This window comes from Triturus cristatus, chromosome 2_2 (genome assembly GCF_964204655.1).
Source record: "Triturus cristatus chromosome 2_2, aTriCri1.1, whole genome shotgun sequence".
NCBI classification, from domain to species: Eukaryota; Metazoa; Chordata; class Amphibia; order Caudata; family Salamandridae; genus Triturus; species Triturus cristatus.
The window spans coordinates 192,466,817-192,487,264 of record NC_140582.1 but is presented as its reverse complement, the minus strand read 5'-3'; positions in this window follow the sequence as shown (position 1 = coordinate 192,487,264).

The window sequence follows — 20,448 nt, the reverse complement described above, 5'->3', positions numbered from 1 at the left end:
TTCAGATTTACAAAGCATTTTCAAAAAATTCAAATTTTGTTTTCTTTTCTATGTATCTATACTTCATTAATCTGCTCGAATGACTTTATTTTCTATACAGTGCTTGATTTCCTTAGTAGATGCCACGGAACCCAAGCGGTTGCGCATGGCAGGTGAATAACCCCCGGTTTGGCAACATTTCCAGCAGTTTGATACATTATACTTTGCTCCGATTGAACTTCCATTGGGAGCTATGAAAGGGGGCACCTTGGGTGAAAACAAAAGATTGCAGGAAAGCTATTTTGGAAGACAGAAGGTAAAAACATTGGAGATGAGTCACTCTTTCATTTGATTTTTACCTGACGATTTACAGGGTATGCAAATTGAGAAGCAGCCACAGAAGGTACATTTAATGACATCTTAATGCATCATGGAATTTACGACAAGGCAAGAATAGCTTGTGCACTCAGCCGTTGGAAGCAGATGCCGCAATAATTCTACTTAATACTAAGAGGCAAAGTGAAGCATATTGTATTTTGTACAAGTGTTTATGAAACATTAATAAGAATAATATGCAGCATTCAATGCTGAACACATAATCTGAAATCTTGTGCCATAAATATTTATAAGGAAGACTTTCAGTTTAGTCTATAAATTGATCTATAACAGCCATTTTTTGAGATACTGAGCCATGATTTTAACCTGATAGAGTGCGCGAGAGCAAGGGGAGACAGCGTGGTCGTGATCGTGGAGGAGGCAAACGGAAAGCCAGGGGACCCGTGAACGGGTGAAATAAGGAATACAAGAGAAAGAAAGAAACAGAGTTAAGCTTGCATAATAGGAAAAGAAGAAAATAATAGCCAGTACTAAAGATAGAGGAGAGACTTCAGAGAAGCATACAAAACATGCACAATATAAAGGGCGGAGATAAATAACATAGGATATGTTCCTGGTTTTGATCTGTGTCGTTTTTAAACCTTATAGTAACCAACAAAAGTTAGTATGCTGTCCTAAAACAAACTCTATGGCACTTGAATAGTTGGAAGGAAATGCATTAAATTAGAGGGAAGATATAGAAAATAAGTATGAGTAAGAAAGGTGATCACAGGTACGTAATATCAGAGACATATTTTTGAAGGTAACTTTTTTGCACCTTACAATCTATGTTGAGATTCTGCCACTCATTCAAAGTTATGAAGCATGGGTTTTGATTCACAAGAGATTGTTTTGATATATGCAGTGGCTGTAGGCACAGCACGCATCCCTTCAAGTAAGCACAGTAATTTGAAGATAAATTGACCCAGGAAGAACCTGGGAAGAAATATCATTTTTTTCAGGGGCACCTTTAAAAGTGGCACACTGCTGTACCGAAATAGATATCTCTCGGGTACTAGAAAGTTGAAAGATGTTACCTGGGTTTCAAAAACGAAGTCTTCTCGTACAAAGCATTGGACTGCCTGAGCCAATTTAGGGGCATATCAGCAACAGACGGCGATAAATATCACAAAGCACGCTTAGCGCTTTCATATTTATCGCCGCCTATCGCTGGAATTTATCGCCCGGATAACGCGTTATCAACAACGCGTTTCTCCAGGGTGATAAATAATCCAGCAAAAGCGGCGTAATGCAGGAAGATCGCTGGAAATCCAGCGATATTCCCGCAGCGATAGGGGAAATCTTGATAATAGGGAGACATGAATTCAGCCACTGAATCCACCTCTAATGTCAAAGATAGGGTAGTCATAAAAAAAGCAGACGTACAATACCGGCGATAACAGCAGTTAGTGCTGTTTTTAATATTGCTATGGGTGTCCTGGGCCATATTGTAATTACGGAGAAGGACAGTTAGCAATTATCTTCCATTAGTTTTCGCAGGGAACGCCTACTTTGCTTCTCATTAGAGATGCAAAGCGAGGTGTGAACTAAACGGGAGCAGACTCAAGGAAACACGCGATAGCATGTCCCTGTAAATAATGCGATATAATTATAGCCGCTTTTCGCCCAAAAACGGACTCTAAAGCGCCAGACCTTGATGATATGCTCCTTAGACCTTACGCCTCTTATCAGTTTGCAGAGTCTCAGGATCCTCAAGGCACTTGGGGGCATATGTACAAGCCCCAATCACCACTACAACATCACTTTTACAGACGTTGTGGTGGCGATGGGGGCCTTGCCTTATGTACAAGGCAGTGTAAAGTCACTTAACGGGGTTTTAACGCTGCCTTGTACATAAGGCACCCTTTCACGCTATGGTTAGCGTGAAAGGAGCGTGCAGTGGGTGTTGTGGTGGGCGTTCCACCGCACCACCCATTGTATTTGACGCTGTACAAGGGTGGCGTACATGGGAGGCAGTGCCAAAATGAAGACCAGGAAAATCCTGGTCTTAAGTTGGCGAAACAAGGAGAAATGCATTATTTCTCCTCATCTTTGCTTTTTCCATGTGTGCACACATGGAAAAAGCAAAATGCCATGGTTTGTTTATGTACAGGAAGGTATCCCTTCCTGTACATAAAAAACCTTTTAAAAAAATGCCATTTTGTAACTTACATGTGTGTTGCATGAAGCAGCGCCAATGAAAGTGACAAAATGGCATTTTAGGATTGTTTATGTGCAGGAAGGGACAACTTCCTAGACATAACCAATCCTCCCCTGCACTCAGACACCTTAGTGCAAGGGTGCCTGCTTTGGAGCTAAGTTGTTAAACTTAGCGCCATCGCAGGGGGAAACGCAAGGCTACACCACATTCTTGTAAATATGGTGTAGCCTTGCGTTTCCGAAGTGGCAGAGCGTGTCGTTAAGCCAAGGAGGCTAACGACACGCCCTGCCACCTCCTTGTACATATCCCCCTTGGTGTCATGCAGCCCAGACAAACGTTCCAGGTTCCACAGGCTCAAAAAACATGGCAGAAAAACAAGGGAGCTGATTTATAGTTTGGCAGACAGAGTACTCCATCGAAAATGCCACAGAGCACCCTGTCTATCAAACTAATGGTCTGGCCACCAAATATAGGAACAGGACAACCTCACACTTGCTCTCAACAGTCCCAGTTGGATTCATCAATGAAAAATCTTCCTGCAACAGCCCAGCATGAAGCAGGCTTCAGATTTTTTCCGTTTATGTACCCTCCCCATTGCATTTCATAGGTTAATTTTTTCGAGTGCCCAGACTGTGGAGTCTACCTACAGTAACGTATGTCAAAAAGCAAAAAAGTTGATTTACCTAAGAGAAAAGAATTATTGCAAATATCTAAATATTATTGTAAGTTATTTAAAAAAAAAAAAAATCTAGAACAAAAGAAACATGCTAATGTATTATTTGTCTTTCATTGTATATTTAAAATAACATTTGATACACAAGGATATCTATTTAGCAGGGTGAATTAAGAGTATCACAACCCATTAAGCTCACTAAAATCTTGGGAAACATTAAGGCTTTGACTAGAACTTGTTCACAGTATTATGTACCAAAAACAGAACATTTAACTTAGACTAACCTCATGCCCATTGATAAGTCAACAGATGGAAAAACCAGTAGCAGTACTGTCAATAGAATCCCTACAGTCACTTTATTGGCTAATTAGTGGCTGTATTTCAGGTTGGGTAAGTAAGAGGTTGGAGGGTGGGCAGAGCTTGCGAACCACGAAGATGGCCACCTGAGCACCCGCTCCACACCGCCAACACACGATCCTAAATATTTCCTGCTTCTAACCATAGCACCATACCTGCCGTTGCCCTCAGCTGGTGTCGGAGGGACTGGAGAATCGAATGAGCTGGTCCGACCACCTGTTCTCCCACAAGCGGCGGTGCAATTGGACATGGACCGCTGCGGCTTTGTGTGACGGGTTGAGCCGTGGCCTGCGGTACACATGACGCAGCGGACCGTACCTCTGCGACTGCTGGTCTCCCGGCCGTGCTTCGCGTGGCAGCTGTATCAGCACTGAAACTTGAGGCCAGCAGACGTGAGACAGCCTGAATCTACGGGACGATCCTGAAGCAGAGGGCCTCGAGGACCTTTGAAGCGGCAGCACCCCTGTGCCGGTAGCATGCTGCCGGAGTGCCCATCAGCAACCTCGGCGCCCGGCCCTGGATGGACTGTAACTTGGCCCCAGGGGTCAGCGAGGGGCGCACAGTGACTGGTGGTGCCCCCATCCGCAGCGCCCTAAAGCGAAGGCCTCTCACAGCTGGCGGCTGCAACGCAGTGAGTAACCCGCATCTCGGGGGGGGTGAAGTGAACACGGCTGGAGCCCCGGCCGATTCATCCCTCGGGGAGCGTGGTAGTCTGCCTTCAACATGATGGGCCCATAGAACGAGCTGGGGAGTGATGCATCCTAGAGGTCTCTGAGATCCTGGAAGTGGGACAATACCTGCGTGTGCCTTGACCCGGGCTGACTTCTGGTGATAACCGACTGTATCCCACAGCGTGTGCCGCCATTTTGTGTGTTGTGTGAGGTTATAGGGTCCACACATTGCCCGGTCGGGTGCTGCTGGCCTAGGCGAAATCCTGCATAGATGTGCCCGGGAGCAAGGCGGGCATGCTCCCCATTGACTAACTCACGACAAGAGACTCATCCATCGCACGTAGCATGGGAAACAACGCTAGCCTCTTGCAATAGCACAGTACACTGGCGCCTTCCTCGCTCTTTGTCTGGATCCACTCGTCTGACCTCATGCCAAGTTAAAATTGACCACTCACACAGCTCAGTCTGGTTGGCGGAGTAGACGGGGAGCTTTATTGGGTGGCACTGGCATTGGATCGCGCCATTGGCCTCGAGAGAGCACGAAACCGTGAGGGAAAGTCGCAGTTGGTTTGTGTGAGGTGGCGCACTGAACGCCAGAGGTAGCTCAAAATATAGAGGGATCCTCCCGCAGAGGTCTTTGTTGGTCACTAACTCTCTCAGCACTCAAATCTCCACGGGATGACCGCTGTTCTGATCTGTCCACGATGGGGAGAGCGGACAAATCCGAGCCCAAACTCACGTTTGACCAAAGGAAGACGAAGACGTGGGAAAATGCTACCAGAGAGGGGGAAAATGCTACCAGAGAGGGGGATAATGCGCAACAGCAGACGCTGGAGGAGTCGGAAGGCGACATCCGCACCATGTTGGCAGCTACGTAATAAGGCATGCAGTGCAGCCTCTCAGTTTTGGGCACTAAAATGGACTCATTGTTGTACAGGATGGACAGAATGTCGGAGAGACTTGATAAACACGAAGAAAGACTGGACACAGAGCACAGAGTTACTGAAGTGGAGGAAGCGCAGACCACAAACGACACTGACCACAAGCAGATGGGGAAAGTCCTACAGGTGCTACAAGATATAGCGGAGGACTTGGAAGCATGTTCCCGATGCAATAACCTGAGAATCACAGGCCTGCCGGAGTCGACGCAGACTGGCAAAATGGAGAAATTCATAGAAAACTTCTGATTACCCTCCTTGGCAGTGAGACGTTTTCCCCCATGTTTGTGGTAGAAAGAGCGCACCGTTCCCTGGGCCCTCGCCCTATCCCTGGTGCCCCTCCATGGCCGATAATTGCGAGACTACTAAACTTTCGGGACAGAGACATGGCGCTGTCAGCAGCCAGAGAAAATCAATCACTTCAATACGAAGGAGCAAACATCTCTTTATACCTGGATTTCATCTTCATTCATTCCATCTAGCAATGGCATATAGTTAATGTGCCCACCCAAGGGTAATGCTAAGGGTCCTATGAACACCCAGATCGCACCTCCTATAAACACCCTCCACTGCAATGTAAAAAGGCCAAAGGCTTGAACTGCTGCACAACTCCAGCAATGCGTGAGTTTTGCGCCAACAGATATGTCAGGATTCCTGACACATCTGTCACTCCTTGCGACATGGAGTATTGTACAGTAAATATGACGCATCCATGTTGTCGCAAGGAGGGAGCAGTGAAAGTGTTGCATCGCTGTTTTATCCCAGCGATGCAACACTTTTCATATATGAGGCCCTTAATGAGGCTGGCAAAACCCGCAAAAATCAGGTTTGTTGTTCTTGTTAGCTAATTGGGTGATGGGCATTGAGATTTCTCACAATATACCCTTTTCTGTATTTTATTCCTGATAGTCATCTGCTTACTCGGATTTTTCTACGATCTAATATTAATTTATCATGAGTACGACAAAGATTTTATGCTAAGGTCAGTGGAGTCTTTTTCTTCCTTAAGTTAAGACATTTGCTGCCAGTCTCACTTTGCTCTGTCCTTTTGAATCAAGAGCTATCAGTGGGAATATTTTTTTCTGAGTGCCCCAGCACTCCCTTCTTCCTTGAATCGCTATTGTGCCCAAGTCAGCAGCTAGTAATCTAAAGAACGCTTTAGGAGATTGTAAAATGTTTTTCATTGCTCATTGATCAGTAATGCCTAATCTTTCATTTAGCTTGGGACGGGGTCGACTCTGGAGGAAAGTGTGGCACTCACAGCTGCACATGAACCTTTGATCTACTGTTTGAACGACTAGGAACACATATTTACCACCATATAGTGCTGCCTTATTCATGAAAGAAAATAAGTCTTACTTGCAGACTTGGAACTTTTTCTTGGTTCCAGGCTGATATTCCAGCTCTTGAAGCACTACCCATTTTCATGGACGGTAGCAAGATGTTCGCTGGCAATTTGATATAGTTGAACCTCTTATGGGAGGAGGGGTCTCCACTGTCCTTTCACCTACCCGTTCGAAGGACCACATCCTAGGGCCCTTTTACGTGTTTTCTACTCACCGGCCGTAGTTTAGCATTTTAACACCACTGGCGTAACGAAAAGTGAGTGGGCCTACCAGCACGGTACTTAGACGGACCCCCTCTGAGCTCAATCAGGAGCTCTCTGGCCAGAGTGCAGTGCCGAGGGGGCCCCTTGGAGCTTGGGGCCCCCCGCACCGCGGGGGCTGCCGGGGCCTGTGTTACGCCCCTGTTTAACACACATGATCTGGATTCTAGCGACTTTATTTCACTTGGTTGTTCCGCTCCCCATCCGTTTGACATTACTCGCTGTAGATCTGTCGTTTTCTTTCTCTTAGATCATTTCTACCACTCATGGGGGACTTTTTCTGTTGTCCTCTGTACCCGTTCTGTCTGTTCTGTTACAGATGCGAATACGAGGAGGGAATTGTGGATACATTGGTTGTCACATAATGATGTACCTTTATATGCTCCGGGACTTATTTATGAGCCCTTGCGTCACTTTTGTGACGCCCCAGCAGGGTAAAAAATGCGCCATGTTGCTTCATATTTACAAAGTGACGCATCTAGGTAGATGCGTCACTTTGTAAACCTCTGCACCAGGTATAATGTATGCAGGGTGGGTGTTCTGACTCAAGTAAGCCTGATAGAAGTGACGCCGTGAAATCTATGAGATCTCACTGCGTCACTTCTAGGACGCAAATGCATCAATATCTTACGCCTGCCTCACAGCAGGCGTAAGACTGATGCAGGCACATTTGAAATTGGACTTGCCCATGTGAAATGACCCATTGATGGAGTTGCATCACTTTCGTGACACACTCCAGCAATACGTCATTTTTGCGCCTACAGATACGTCAGAAATACTGTGACTCCTTGCGACATAATACGTCATATTGTAAATATGACGCATCCAGCATGTCGCAGGGAGGGCGCAATGAAAAGTGACGCATCACTGTTTTCACGCAGCGATGAGTCACTTTTCATAAATGAGGCCCTCTGTTTCTTTCTTTTAAGCTGATGTTTCTGCATTTATTCTGTGCACTTTGTGCACTATTTATCTGAAAATTCAATAAAAGGATTTAGACTCAAGCTTCCACACTTGTGGACTATGGCTTCCAGAAGAATGGAGATTCTTCTCTTGAGCAATTGTGACTTGTAAGTGCTGCTTAACTGAAAGGGGAGAGGGCAGAGGAGAGAGAGGAGACAGGGCCAAGGCTGTGGACTTCAGTTTTTGCATTGCAGAACTGGCAGGTTTCTCATAACAGATCTGCTGGGAGAAGATTTAATTACAGAGCACTAATATGTTATTCTGAAAATTATATATGCCCTTCAAAGTCCCAAAAATAGAGAAAGCATGCGGAAGTTGCCATTAAAAATAACTGTACTCACACAATAAGGAGGGAGAGACAGAATATTCCCTTCTTGTAAAGAGGAAGGTGACAGCAGTGGCATATATGCATGTATGCATTGGTACTTATAGAGCGTAAAACTGGTAACAAAAGTCTGATTCATACCTCTCAAGATACTCTGCTAACCTGTGGGTGCTTTTAGAATCCAAAATAATGAGGACGTCGTGTGGGGGACAAAAGAATCTCATAAGTCCTTCATCCATGATGAAAGGAGGAGCAGGAGGTCGGAATTCACCAGCCACGCCTTCGAGTCCAGGCTCAAGCATACCTGTCAACCTTTGGCAACAGCCTGGCAGATAAGATTTCGAGATGAGCTCTCATCCACGACAAGAATCCCTTTAGATGGGACAATTCCGATTTGTTAAACCAAAAAGTAACATTACTTTTCTTTTCTGAGATTTTTTAAACCCCTGTGTTTAACACACAATGGGCTTGGCTGAAGATTTTTAGGGTTATTCCTGGTCTGCTCACTGTTGTGAGGTTACAGTCACGGTAGGGCTGGCCGTAGCGGGCACTGGGCATTTTCCTAGTGGGACGGAAGGGTGGGGGCCAGTTTTTGACCTGTGGCCGTGAGGCCGCTTTTGTTACTGGGGGCCGGTTTTACAGCAGTGCTGCAATTTTAGCCCCCTGTAACAAAAGCAGAGGCAGTGCTTAATGCCAGAATCACTCCTCCCCACCCCAGGGCCGGTGGAATTGCCAGGACTAGTTTCTGTTCCCAGTCTGGCCCTGGTTACTGTTTGTAAAAAAACACAGTTTTTAGGTCTCGCCTGGAGTTAGCAGCGTGCATGCGCTGACTCGCCATACGAGGGCGTTTTGGAATCAATACACATTCGGAAGGAACTTTCAGCCCCGCCCTTATTTTCAATTGGCACGCGTCATCATTTATGTTAAACGCTGGCAGGTGATTGAAAACCGGGCTTTTGGACAACCGCCTTGTCCACTTTTAGGACGGCCCATCTGGACAGGCCGACGCCATCTTGGTCTGGCGTGACGTTGGAGGGTGTGCTGGTAGCTTGTTTACTGGCTGCTCATAGGTAATCCTACCCGCTCCTCCCTTCCCTTCCCCCATCCCAAACCAGACTTCCCAAAGTTGCGCTCTTCATTTTGTAATCGGCTTCCCGAGGAAGAGGGCAAAGTTAGCCGCGCTGCTTGTTTATTTATTTAATTTAGAGCGCGGTCCGCTGACTTTAGCGGCCGTGTTACATCTATTTATTTCATTAATTTGGCGCATCGGTGTTCTCCGCCATTCAATGCCGATTTCTCACTTGTTCTGATCATTTCGTCCCAGTACCGCTTTTGTTTATTCTTTGCTCTTCTGCGTTTTTGCAGTGCCCGGAGGCCAAGCACAATGCAACTGTGTCTATATTCTCTGACTCCACCCCTCTTGTCACAAGACTGCTGGTGCCAGGCTTCTTCCTTCACACCCTGCTCTCCCTAAAGATCTCGCACTCCAATTGGTGCAGTCCGGAGAGCGGCGCAATCAAGCTTACTTTTGTTTTCTCTTCCTTCTTAACCAACCTACTGTTGTGTTTTTCACATCTCCTGAAGAAGCAGGAGCTAGGCAACCTGGAGAGAAATGTGTGTATCACGTAAATGCTTCTTGAACTATATCCATTTCATATTTATTTTTACACAAATTACCCATCAAGTCTCTGCTGTCTGTTTCAGTTGCTTCCCTATTTTTAATGTTTGCCACAAAGTTAAGTCGGCTTCGCTGTCTATTAAACAAATCCACCAAATAAAGTGCATGTTTATTTGTAAGTCGGTTGTTGTACATTTGCAACACATACGTCACAAACTCAACAGGAGGTCAGTGCTGTAGACAGCGTAGTGACCCCTGTACCCCAAGCGCTGCTTAAAGCTCATTTAATTCATTTGAGAGGCTCTTCAGGTCCGGTTTTGTTTTAATTCTTTCCATTATAATTCTTGTAGTGCCGAAATTAAATATGGTTGGTCGTGACTACAACTCCCGGCTAGTAAAGAAACACGTTGCGTGGATGAATAAATCGCGAAAGGAGTCTCAAAGGGCTCTGCAAGGACGAGTCTGGACACAAATTGCCAGAAGGGTGACCACCTCCCTAATGGTGCTTACAGGCGCTTCTCCAGTGCTGTTTTTTGTGTAATAGCCTACTGCATTATGGGTGTTGGTGTCTTGTTTTGCTTCCTTTGAACTAATTAGTGTGACAAGCCTGGCTGGAATCAATAATTTATTTGTAGGAAAAAAGTTCAGGACTGAAGACAGTGTCCACAATAACCAGGAGTGAGGTGGTCCCCTGAATTAACAGTGGTGGAAGATATACTGACTGTTCAATTTAGTGGACTCCCCAGGAGCCATATTGTGTGTATATACCTGGTACTAATAGGAGGCTAAACTATATGAACAACAAACACTCGCCAAGGGACCGTCTTTGGCGTTAACACACTCAAAGTCCCTATCGACGCCACTAGCAAATAGCATTTTAGGACTTGTAAATTTGCTTTTAATATTGTTAGTGCTTAAGTGGGGTAAATACGGGGGTGGGGAGTGGCTAAAAAGTAACAAAGCAATATTCATTTACAGTGTGGCTTAGGAGATGCTGGAATGGCCTAAGAGGGTGAAACAGTAAATGTCTCGTGCTCCCCTGTGTTTTAGGGCTGAAGCTGTACTTCAATGATGGCACCCAACAAGGTGACACTGGTCTGCGTGTGCTTGAGTTCCTATGCGGAGGACTCACAGTTTAACAGTTGGGGCTGAACTCTTAGCTGGTCCCATAAAAAGCCTGTCCTCCAATCTCAAGGGTGTCTGGGCGCCTTTCCAGCTGTGACCAAGGTACATGCTGCAGTGTGACTGAGAACCCACTGCGGAATCATGTACAACTGTCATGCAATAGGTCTCGCATTTGCGAAATCTTAAGCTATTGGCATTGTAAATAACAATGCCTTGCATTTATATGTTTTCAAAACCAACACATAGATAAAAGGTTTGTCAATTACAATGCCAGTAGCTCAAGGTCATGGAAATGTGAGACCTATTGCATTGCAAATGCTTGTTATCCACGACTTCTGACTGCACCCTTATCTGGGCTGTAACAGTTTCTGACAACAGAAGGTCTGGCTAGCTAGAGCGATAGCAGAGCCTCAGGAGCAGAAGTCAACAGCAAAAAAGCAGCAAGGCGGCAGGCAACCAGTGGGTGAAGGAGGGAGTTGGCGGGTGGACAGGTGTATGGACCTTTCAGGGTGTCTGTCAAGTACCACAGGCGGGTGAGTTGAGAGTTATGGTGAAAAACACATTTTTTGCTCAGGCTGAGATTGTACTCACAATGAGCAATTTAGGGAGAGAATAATAAGTTGGAAAAAGTTATAATTTTGAGCTTGTTAAAATGGGAGTTCAGATTAGAATATTCCCCTTAATGAATAGCATGAATGCCTTTGACATGGACTAGTTCCCAGATTTGGTCTCTCTGGGTTTGGACTACTACCATTCCATGACCACCAAGCTACACATGGGCACCAATATAGCCTAGTAGTGTTACCTTTTATTGACATTTATCAAAGGAAAGAAGTCTTTACAAACAATGGTGTGTCACTGGCAATATGCGCCAAAAAGGTGTGATTTAAAAATAAAATTAGTTATTCAGAATCAAATACCTGCAGCGCACCATTCAAAGGAAATTCATCTGTGTAATCAATGTTTTCACTTTTGCTTTTATTTTATTTTATGCATTTCAAATTCATACATGTTTTTCAATATTTTGTAGCATTTCATAGTAAACATAATATCGATACGTTTCAGCAGTAAGAACTCTTCATCAGTAGGATGATACATTTTTTAAAACACAAATGGATTTCAAATAAAGATATTTGTGTAAACGGACGAAAGTCACATTAAATACCTTAAATTAATTTCTTATTATTAAAGCAACCATTCATACTTGATCCTAGTGATGTTCGTGTGCCTCTACAAGGGTAAAACCTTCCAGTACTGAGAATCCTCTCTAGTCTGAAATGGGTTAGAAAGTTCAGTATTTGTAATTTCATCAGTGGTCACTTACAGTAAATAACATATATTCCAAACAATGCAATTCAACTTTAAAAGCTGCATTTGCAAGTTAATTAATAAAATGGTAACGGGCAAGTGTGGGGATCTTGAAAGACCATGAGCTGAGATATAAAATCATAATGGCCCCTATAATCATTTATTCAATATCTTCAAAACGTTCTAGAAGGGAGTTGAGTGTGAAAGGGGTCCTGATCTTTCTGGTAAAGGTAGTGATGCCTGTTTAGTGTCTAAAGATAATTTAAGCAATATCTTTAACATTCTCTGTAAGGGAGAAGAGTGGAAAAGAGGACCATGATCCTTCTGGTAAGGGTACTGATGACTGTTTAGTCTCTGTTTATGAGAATGAAGATTCTGACTGTCGATTCAGTAGTCCTTGTACATCAACAGCCAGACGGCATCTACAGGAAGGTATAACTCAATTACAGATGCAAGAATAAGAGAAAGACCAAGAAAAATGAGATATAAGAACTCCTTTGAGGGATTGCACCTCTTCAAAATAAGTGATAAATGAAGAATAGTAGGTAACTGGGTCAGGTCACTGTGCAACAAGTATCCTCAGTTCCACCAGTCAACAAACAAACTGTGACACCACAGACCGAGAAGCAAAGTATTTGCAACAAAAACAAACCAAAGGACCAGATATTGGCAAGCATCCCCACACACATTGTAATATGGCTCATTCAGAGGGGCATGAACTTCCGGGTGTGGCTAAAGACCAGCAGCATGCCCAAGTCGGTAAGGGTTTGGCTAGTTCTGGCATAAAGAGGGAAGATCATGTAGCTGGAACAGAACAATGGTAAATCCCTTTGGAAGTGCATCCTCTGGCATCAGTTATACCAATTGAAGAAATATTGTCACCAATACATTTCAGAGGATCTGGTTATCGCCCTTTTCCTATAGAAGCCCCCTTTTTTTAAGGTTTCTACTGAGACATTTATTATTGTGTTGTTCATGAGGAAACCTTTAAAGTGCTGTGTAAAGTGAAAGAGTGGCCACAATTTCTCTACAACTCTCCATATTTTTTAAAGCCTATATAGGGCATTGCAGTACTCCAACTAACTGCATTTTGTATATTGACATATAAACTGTGTTACTTTATGTCCTTCTTAATGTTTTTAGCTGTTTTTGCACCTGGTATTAGAGCTAATGTGGTTTGCTATATTGGATAAAATGTATTGCCTAAATGGAATTACTTTATACAGTTGTGACCAAACCCCTAAATGTGTAGCTTTTTTAGCAGCTGTCTTACATTCTGCCCCAAACAATTATTCTTTTTACAGTTTAAGGTAGATCATTGAAAAACTGGCACCGAAAGATTGCAGTTCTCTTGTTTGCCACTTCGTTCAACTTCTAGCAGGACTGTTTTTTTATCGTTAAGTGTGTTGGTAAAGCTTTAAGTGACAACACTTTCATCAAGTAAGCCCGGTTCCTGTTCACAGCTTCTCATGTTTCTTTAAACAGCTGCTAATTAAGACAAGATGTTACTGTTCTTCCACTCACTTTTCTTACTTTTTGGCAGAAAGGAAAAAAAGTGATGAAACACAAACTTCTCTTTTTAAACTGTAAAAAAAATGGGCTAGAATGTAATTATCCTTCTGGATTAAATTACATTCTACATCTTGCTTCCTGAGTTATGCAGAGGAAAACTGACAGTATCTGAAAATCTAGGAGGCCTTACATCTTAGATAACGGAGGGCTCTGCAACTCGATCCTTAATTAGACAATTTCCTCCGATAAGTGGCAGAGAGTTGTAATTCTGAGCCTTAAAAGTGGGAGCTAAAAGGAAAATGCTTTCCTTAATGAACGGCCTGCATGCCTTTGACCTTGAAGAGACCTTCGAATTGGTCTCAGAGAGCCTGAGCTGCTAGCACGCCACAGTCTTCTTGCTGCATGTGCACTGCAATGCAGTAAACAAGGAAACGAAGACCTGCTGGTGTTACAGGACATGGAGGTCAACAAAGACAACTCGAGTGGAAAACACTGCTCTGTCAGAGACAATAAGCGCGCAAAGGTTGCTGAATAGCAGCTTTGCAAACAGATGGATACAGTCATTACCACCTTCTGAGGCAGGGGTGTTGATGGAGCAAACACAGAGCCCCAACACAACCGCCAAACAGGTGTATTACTGAGAATAGAAGTAGGAAATTGATCTTAAAGCTACTCCTTTCAGCCACCAAGGCTGTATTTGCCCTTGGGCATCTCGTCTTCACCATCTGGGGCCAGACGAGCCTATTAAGCCAGTGTTTCATCTGATTACAGCATCACACACAGTGCAGTTAATCCATGTTTCAAGGTACCCTTCAGTGAGAACAGATCGGGTCACTGCAACCACTGCTGGGCCTTCATCTTCCTCCCACTGAGTGACAAGGCACCACATTGTTGTCCACTTTCAAATCTCCATTATGTAAAATTAAGAAACTTTGCAAGTGCTGATTAACTCCCTCTTCACTACTGGCGTTGCAGGTAACCTGGGAACCCATTGATAGCCGCAAAGTCTCATCAGCCTTTATGTATGCCATACCATCAATGATAGCTTTGCAACCTGGCATGAGGATGGGCAACCAATGCCTGCTCTACCAGGACTGATAACTTAGCACCATCAAGCAGATCTCACTCAATACTACACATGAGCTGAAGTATGGCACCTGAGGGCCCCAACAGTCCAGAAAACAACCACAGGTAAAGCCAATACTGACTGGAAAAACTATTGTGCACCCGTCACCTGGTCAAGCTTGGAGAAAGAAAGTAAAAGCAGAGGTGATTGGCAGAGGAAACTTTATGAGAAGTCAATGGGAATGGCAGGATGTTTATGACTAGTTTAAAAAATAAATCGCATGGCTTTAAATCCTCAAGAATTATGGGGCATATTATCAAGGACGGTGCTAAAAACTATCGCTGGTTTAGCGACAGAAAACTGCCGCTAAAGCGGCGATAATGGGCTTGATAATTTGCCCTTGGGAATTCCAATAGAAGCCCATGTTCTGGTGTGAACATGGGCTTCTATGGGAATTCTCCAGGGCATATTATCAAGCCCATTATTTTCTGCTGCTAAACCGGCAATAATTTTAACGCCGTGCTTGATAATATGCCCCTATATTTTTCATTTGGAGACAATCAAGAATGCCTGCCTCAGGGAGTGATGCCTACTTGATGAGAACAATCTTAGACACGAAGTAATGGAGATAACTGTGAGTAATTGGACCAGCCACCTTTGTCTGTCGAATAACTCATAAGTCTGTCCGCTATGGAGAAGAATGAAAATGCAATCTCGAGTAGAGAAACAAAGCCACACCAACCAAAGGCATGACAGTTTTTGCAAAACATATCGCTTTCAAGCTAAAAAGTACTTTCAGGTGCCTCAGTTGCCAAAGAAGCATTTTAGAAGTCAATTTAAAATACAGGGGTGCAAACTTTCTAAGATTTGGAGCCACGCAGTAAGAAAACTTGCTGTGCTCTGCTGCACTGGTTCAAATGAAGAGACCTGGAACTCGCCATATTTACAATCCTGCTCTGTCTCTGTGCTGGCCTACTATAGGCTGGCAAGTGCCAACGCAGGCGGGAAATTGTCGGAACAATGTGGGCTCAACCACGTGTGTCTGACCAACGGAAGCGTAGGCAGGCTTGCCTTAACCAAGCATATACCTTAACAACGCATATGCATGTTTAAGGCAATGTGCAGTCTAGTTGCAGAGCAGATGGGCGGAACAGGAAGAAAGGAAGAAGAAGGAAAATTGGAAATTGGGAGAGGACGTGGTGAGATAAGTGGGCCTGGGGCCAGGTCTTGGGTGGGGTTAGTTTTTTGGGGTGGGAGTAGGTTTTAGAACTCAGGAGAGGGTCAGAGTTGTTTGTAGGGCAGGGAGCAGTTTTAGGGCTCAGGGCAGGGGGGGCTGGGGTTGGGATATTTCGCAGCTGGATGGAGCAGTTTTTAGGGCTCAGGGTGGGGGGCTGGGGTTGGGGTAGTTTTTAGGGTTGGGGACAGCTTTTAGGGCTAAAGGCAGGGTGGGCGAAAAGAGACAGTTTACAGGACAAGGTGTAGTTTTAGGCCTCAGGGCGGGAGGGGCTGAGTTGGGGTAGTTCAGGTATGTAGGGGCCAGTTAGGGCTCACGGCGGGGGGGGCGGGGGTGGTTTTTGGTGCATGTGGTTAATTTTTAGGGCTCAGTGCAGGGGGAAATGGGACAGTTTAGAGAGCAGCGTTCAGTTTTAGACCTTAGGGCAGCGGGGCAGGGTCAGAGTAGTTTAGGGATGTAGGGGACAGTGTTTAGGGCTCAGGACTGGGGGTCCTAGGGTCGGGATAGTATTTGGGACATCAGTTTAATTTGAAGGGCTCAGGCCAAAAGGGAAAAGGGACAGTGTACAAGGCAGGGGGCAGGGGTATGATCTTTAGCATGCATGTCCCTTTACCCATCATGTCTTTACCACAATATTGTGTGGTAAAGGAATGCATGGTCAAGGCATGTGTGGTAAAGACGTGGTCATAGTCGAGACCACATAGTACAGGTATGCGCTGTTCAGGCATGCGTTGTACCATCACACAACCAATGCAGGCACCCTTGCACCATGGTGCAAGAATGCCTGCCTTACAACCAAGAATGTTTCTGTGCAGTAAGAGACACATTCCTGCTCCCAAACAATCCTCAGTAGCATTTTCCTCTGTCTAGAAAGAGGAAATAATGAAGATTAGTCTCAGGACCTGATTTGGGAGTTGGCGGTCCTTGGACCACCGTACCCACAGATTTCTGTCCTCTCACCACCATCACGTAGGGCCTCCCGCCCAATTACAATGGTGGCGCCACCATCCCCAGGATCCAGCATGCTGCGGGGTGGGGAAAGCAGGCGGGATTTGCGCGGTGCTGATGTTGGCACAGACGAGCAGATTCCAACATGCCTTTCCATCAAGCATTTTATGGTGGGGACCCCACCATTAAATGGTCTGTGAAAAGGCATGTAACGGTGCCCCCAACGGGGTGCCGGGCATATCTGCCTATGGAGGCGCATGCAGGAGGCACATGATGTGCCCCCCAAAAGTGCATGGTCGTGCATGCACTGTGTGGCACATACGACAACATGCATGCCACACTATGCACGGACGTGCTGGAGGTGCTATTGTGGCAGTGGTATGCTTTCCAGGCTCTCCTATGAGCCAAACATTCCCACCTCCATGACACCGTTGTTGCTGCACCGTTGGCCCTTGATTACTGTTGTAATACGGTGGGAGGAAATGCTGACGGCTTGGCGGTCATCCTAGGACCACCAAGGCAGCGGTCCCGTGGGAAGACTGCACAACTCTAAATTAGGCCCTTAGTAAATCTGGGAATGCACTAAGAACCATGGGTGCTTGCATGAGGACAGCCATGCTCCACCCATGGAAGGCCTTTCCAATGCACAGTATGTCAAGGCAGCAACTGGTGCAGACTTGTGTTACTCTAGATTTACTGTGCCACACAGAGCCACACAAGGTGGCTTTGCGTGGTTTAGTAAATCTGACGATAGGGCTTGCTTTGCCTTGTGTCACCTTGCATGATCCAAGGGCAACGCAAGCCCTTAGTAAATCTGCGCCATGGTCTTTCACTTGCACAGCCCTCACTGCAGTGCGCCTTAATGTATACATCAAAAAGCCTAAATGCTATTTTCTATGCTGGCTAAATGGGAAAGACACAGACAAGGACCAATCAGTCACTGCTGGGCATTAGCAATGGGAACAAAGATAAAGCTCTTGGAGGTCATTTTTCCAGTCCAGGACTGATTGTTAAGGGCAAAGACGTGATAATCCTAAAGAGACACTTTCAGAACAAGGCAAAAGAGTAGAACAAAATAAATTAAGAATGATGCAAACATTTGGGGAACAGAAAATTGGAATAAGTAGAGACAGTGGTTTCTGCATCAATACCCAATTAAACAAATCGCATCTCTCTGACTGCCTTGTTCTTCGTTGAAAAGGCTGCAAAAGAAACCAGTACACACAGAAATAGGTTCCCATCAACCTCCTTGCTCTCAAGGAGAATGCCAGGCCTGTTCCTGGAGCTGCTGTACTTTCCTGCAAGAAAAAGATTCTTTTTATTTTTGCAATGATGTCCATAATATTATTTCCAAACACAACAAGATGATGGATGGATGGAGTGCTGAAACAATTCAACCACTCACCCCCAGTCAAGAGATCCAGGTTTAATCCATTGTTCTTTTGCTCACTATGAGACCCCAGTTTGGACCCAAATCATTCTTGACCCTGCTCCTCATGGGAACAGTCCAGCCCGTACTGCCAGGCCAGGTCCTCAATGGACCGGAAACAAGCATCCTGGGACTGGTTTCAGAGTATCACCCCTCCTCCACAAGGCTAGCTTGAATCAAGTGGCACAGTGATGATGGACGGAGTGTGAAAACCTTTCACCACTCACCCCAGTCAAGAGATTTGGGTTTAATCTATCGTTCTTTTGCTCACTATGCCACTCCAGTTTGGACTCAGCTTTTGTTCTTTTTGCATTTGTTGCCCTAAGTCGGAAGGATATGCCCAGGCAAGGGTCCCATGCTCACCATACCACCAGATTCAAGCAAGCCTGGTTGACATGGGGTGATACCCCAAAACCCCAGGATGCTTGTTTCTGGTCCAGGGAGAACTGGACTGGCAGCTTAGGCTGGTTTTTCCTATGGGCAGCACGGTCAAGACTGATTTGGACATGGCTGCGTCTAAACTGGAATGGTGTGGCGTGCAAAAAAAAAGATGGATTTAACCCAGATCTGTGTCTGGGAGTGAATGTTTGATTTGTTCAGCATTCCGTCCAACATCTGTTATTTTTGCATTTGTCGCCCATTATATTATTTGTACTCCCCAACTTCCCATTTGCAGTTAATTGCTTCTCAAGCATCACACTAAATAAAATATTGTTCCTTTGTGGTGTCTAACAAACTGCTTCTTCTTCCCATATTGCAAAATGCAAGTGTAGAACCAATAGAACAAAAGTAAATTAGTGGTTCGTGTTTACTTTCTCTTACCATGTCCCTTTTCACTCATGTTTTAAAACAAGCAGAATAAACACATCAAACTGAAGAAAATAATTCGTCCTTTCAGGCATTTGCCAAATTTGCATCTGCTTTTCACACATAATAATATGCTTTTCCCTGCAGAGATAGGATTTGTGTGACTTGTATTAATCTGCTTGAGGTAGGAATCTTTGTGGATTTAAAAGGCATCAACTTAAAATATGAACAAGCCCCAAAAAGATAATTTCTGCACAAGAAAACACACTGTTTATTGCTATTAAGAAAACAAACTGTAGTTTTTTTCTAGCTAACGTGGAATTTCCAAACCATTCCATTATTTGATTTTGCATTAATTCCCTTCTCTATTTGCTCGTCCATCAGTTCATTTGTTCGCATAACCCATGCTTATATTTTGATCCAGTTTGCTGTCAAAAGAAGCTTCTGGCACAGCTTAAATCTGACGCAAGTAATTCAGAAAAAATATAATCAGGAATCCTTTTAAGGTAATAGACTTTGAAATGGTTGAGGATCTCATCGGCAATTCCTTCTTATGATCCTTATTTTTAGTGACAGGTAATGCCTAGATTAAAAGTAGTAAAGTCCATCAGGTACCTCTAGCCCCCACCATGAGTGGAAAGGCTGTAACATATGAATGTGATAAGGAAGAGAAGAGACAGTGTAATCGGGATTACCACAAGTCATCATGGCATTACCCAAAAGTCCTCTCTTCATCCTTCCATTTATTAAGCATAAGGTTACACCCAGGTGTGGATATACAAGGAAGGAATGGACAAAACTAAAATCTCAACTTAAAAAACACAAAAGTAATGACTCCAGACTAGCAAGACACAGGTGAACAAAAAAACAAACATCATTGTCGATGATGATTAGCCAGATATCCCAGAGAGGTGATTGTGATTGTCGCCACCCCAGCCACCACACAAGCCTCCAAGTAGAAATCACAGCAACAAATTAAAAGAGTGATCCAAAGGAAATCGCCGCACAGAGGGAACTATTAAATAGAAAATAAACGCATGATGGAGGAAGCAACAACCTAATCTGCTCATGACAGAATGAGAGACAAAGGACACATGGCAGGAGATATCACATCACCAGGATTGAGAAAGAATTACGAGCTGAATGAAAAAACGACCAGGAGAGCAGCAAAAAACCAGAAGCGAGGCCCGAGATACCCAAAACTAGCAGACCCAATGGCAGACCCAGCAGCCTACAGATAAGGAATGGGCAACTAAGCAGCAATCAAGAAACCAAAGGTCAGGAGCAGCCAAGTTATCTCAGAGCACAAAGATGACAAGTCACAAGCAATCCAGGAATGAGGGAACAGCAGAG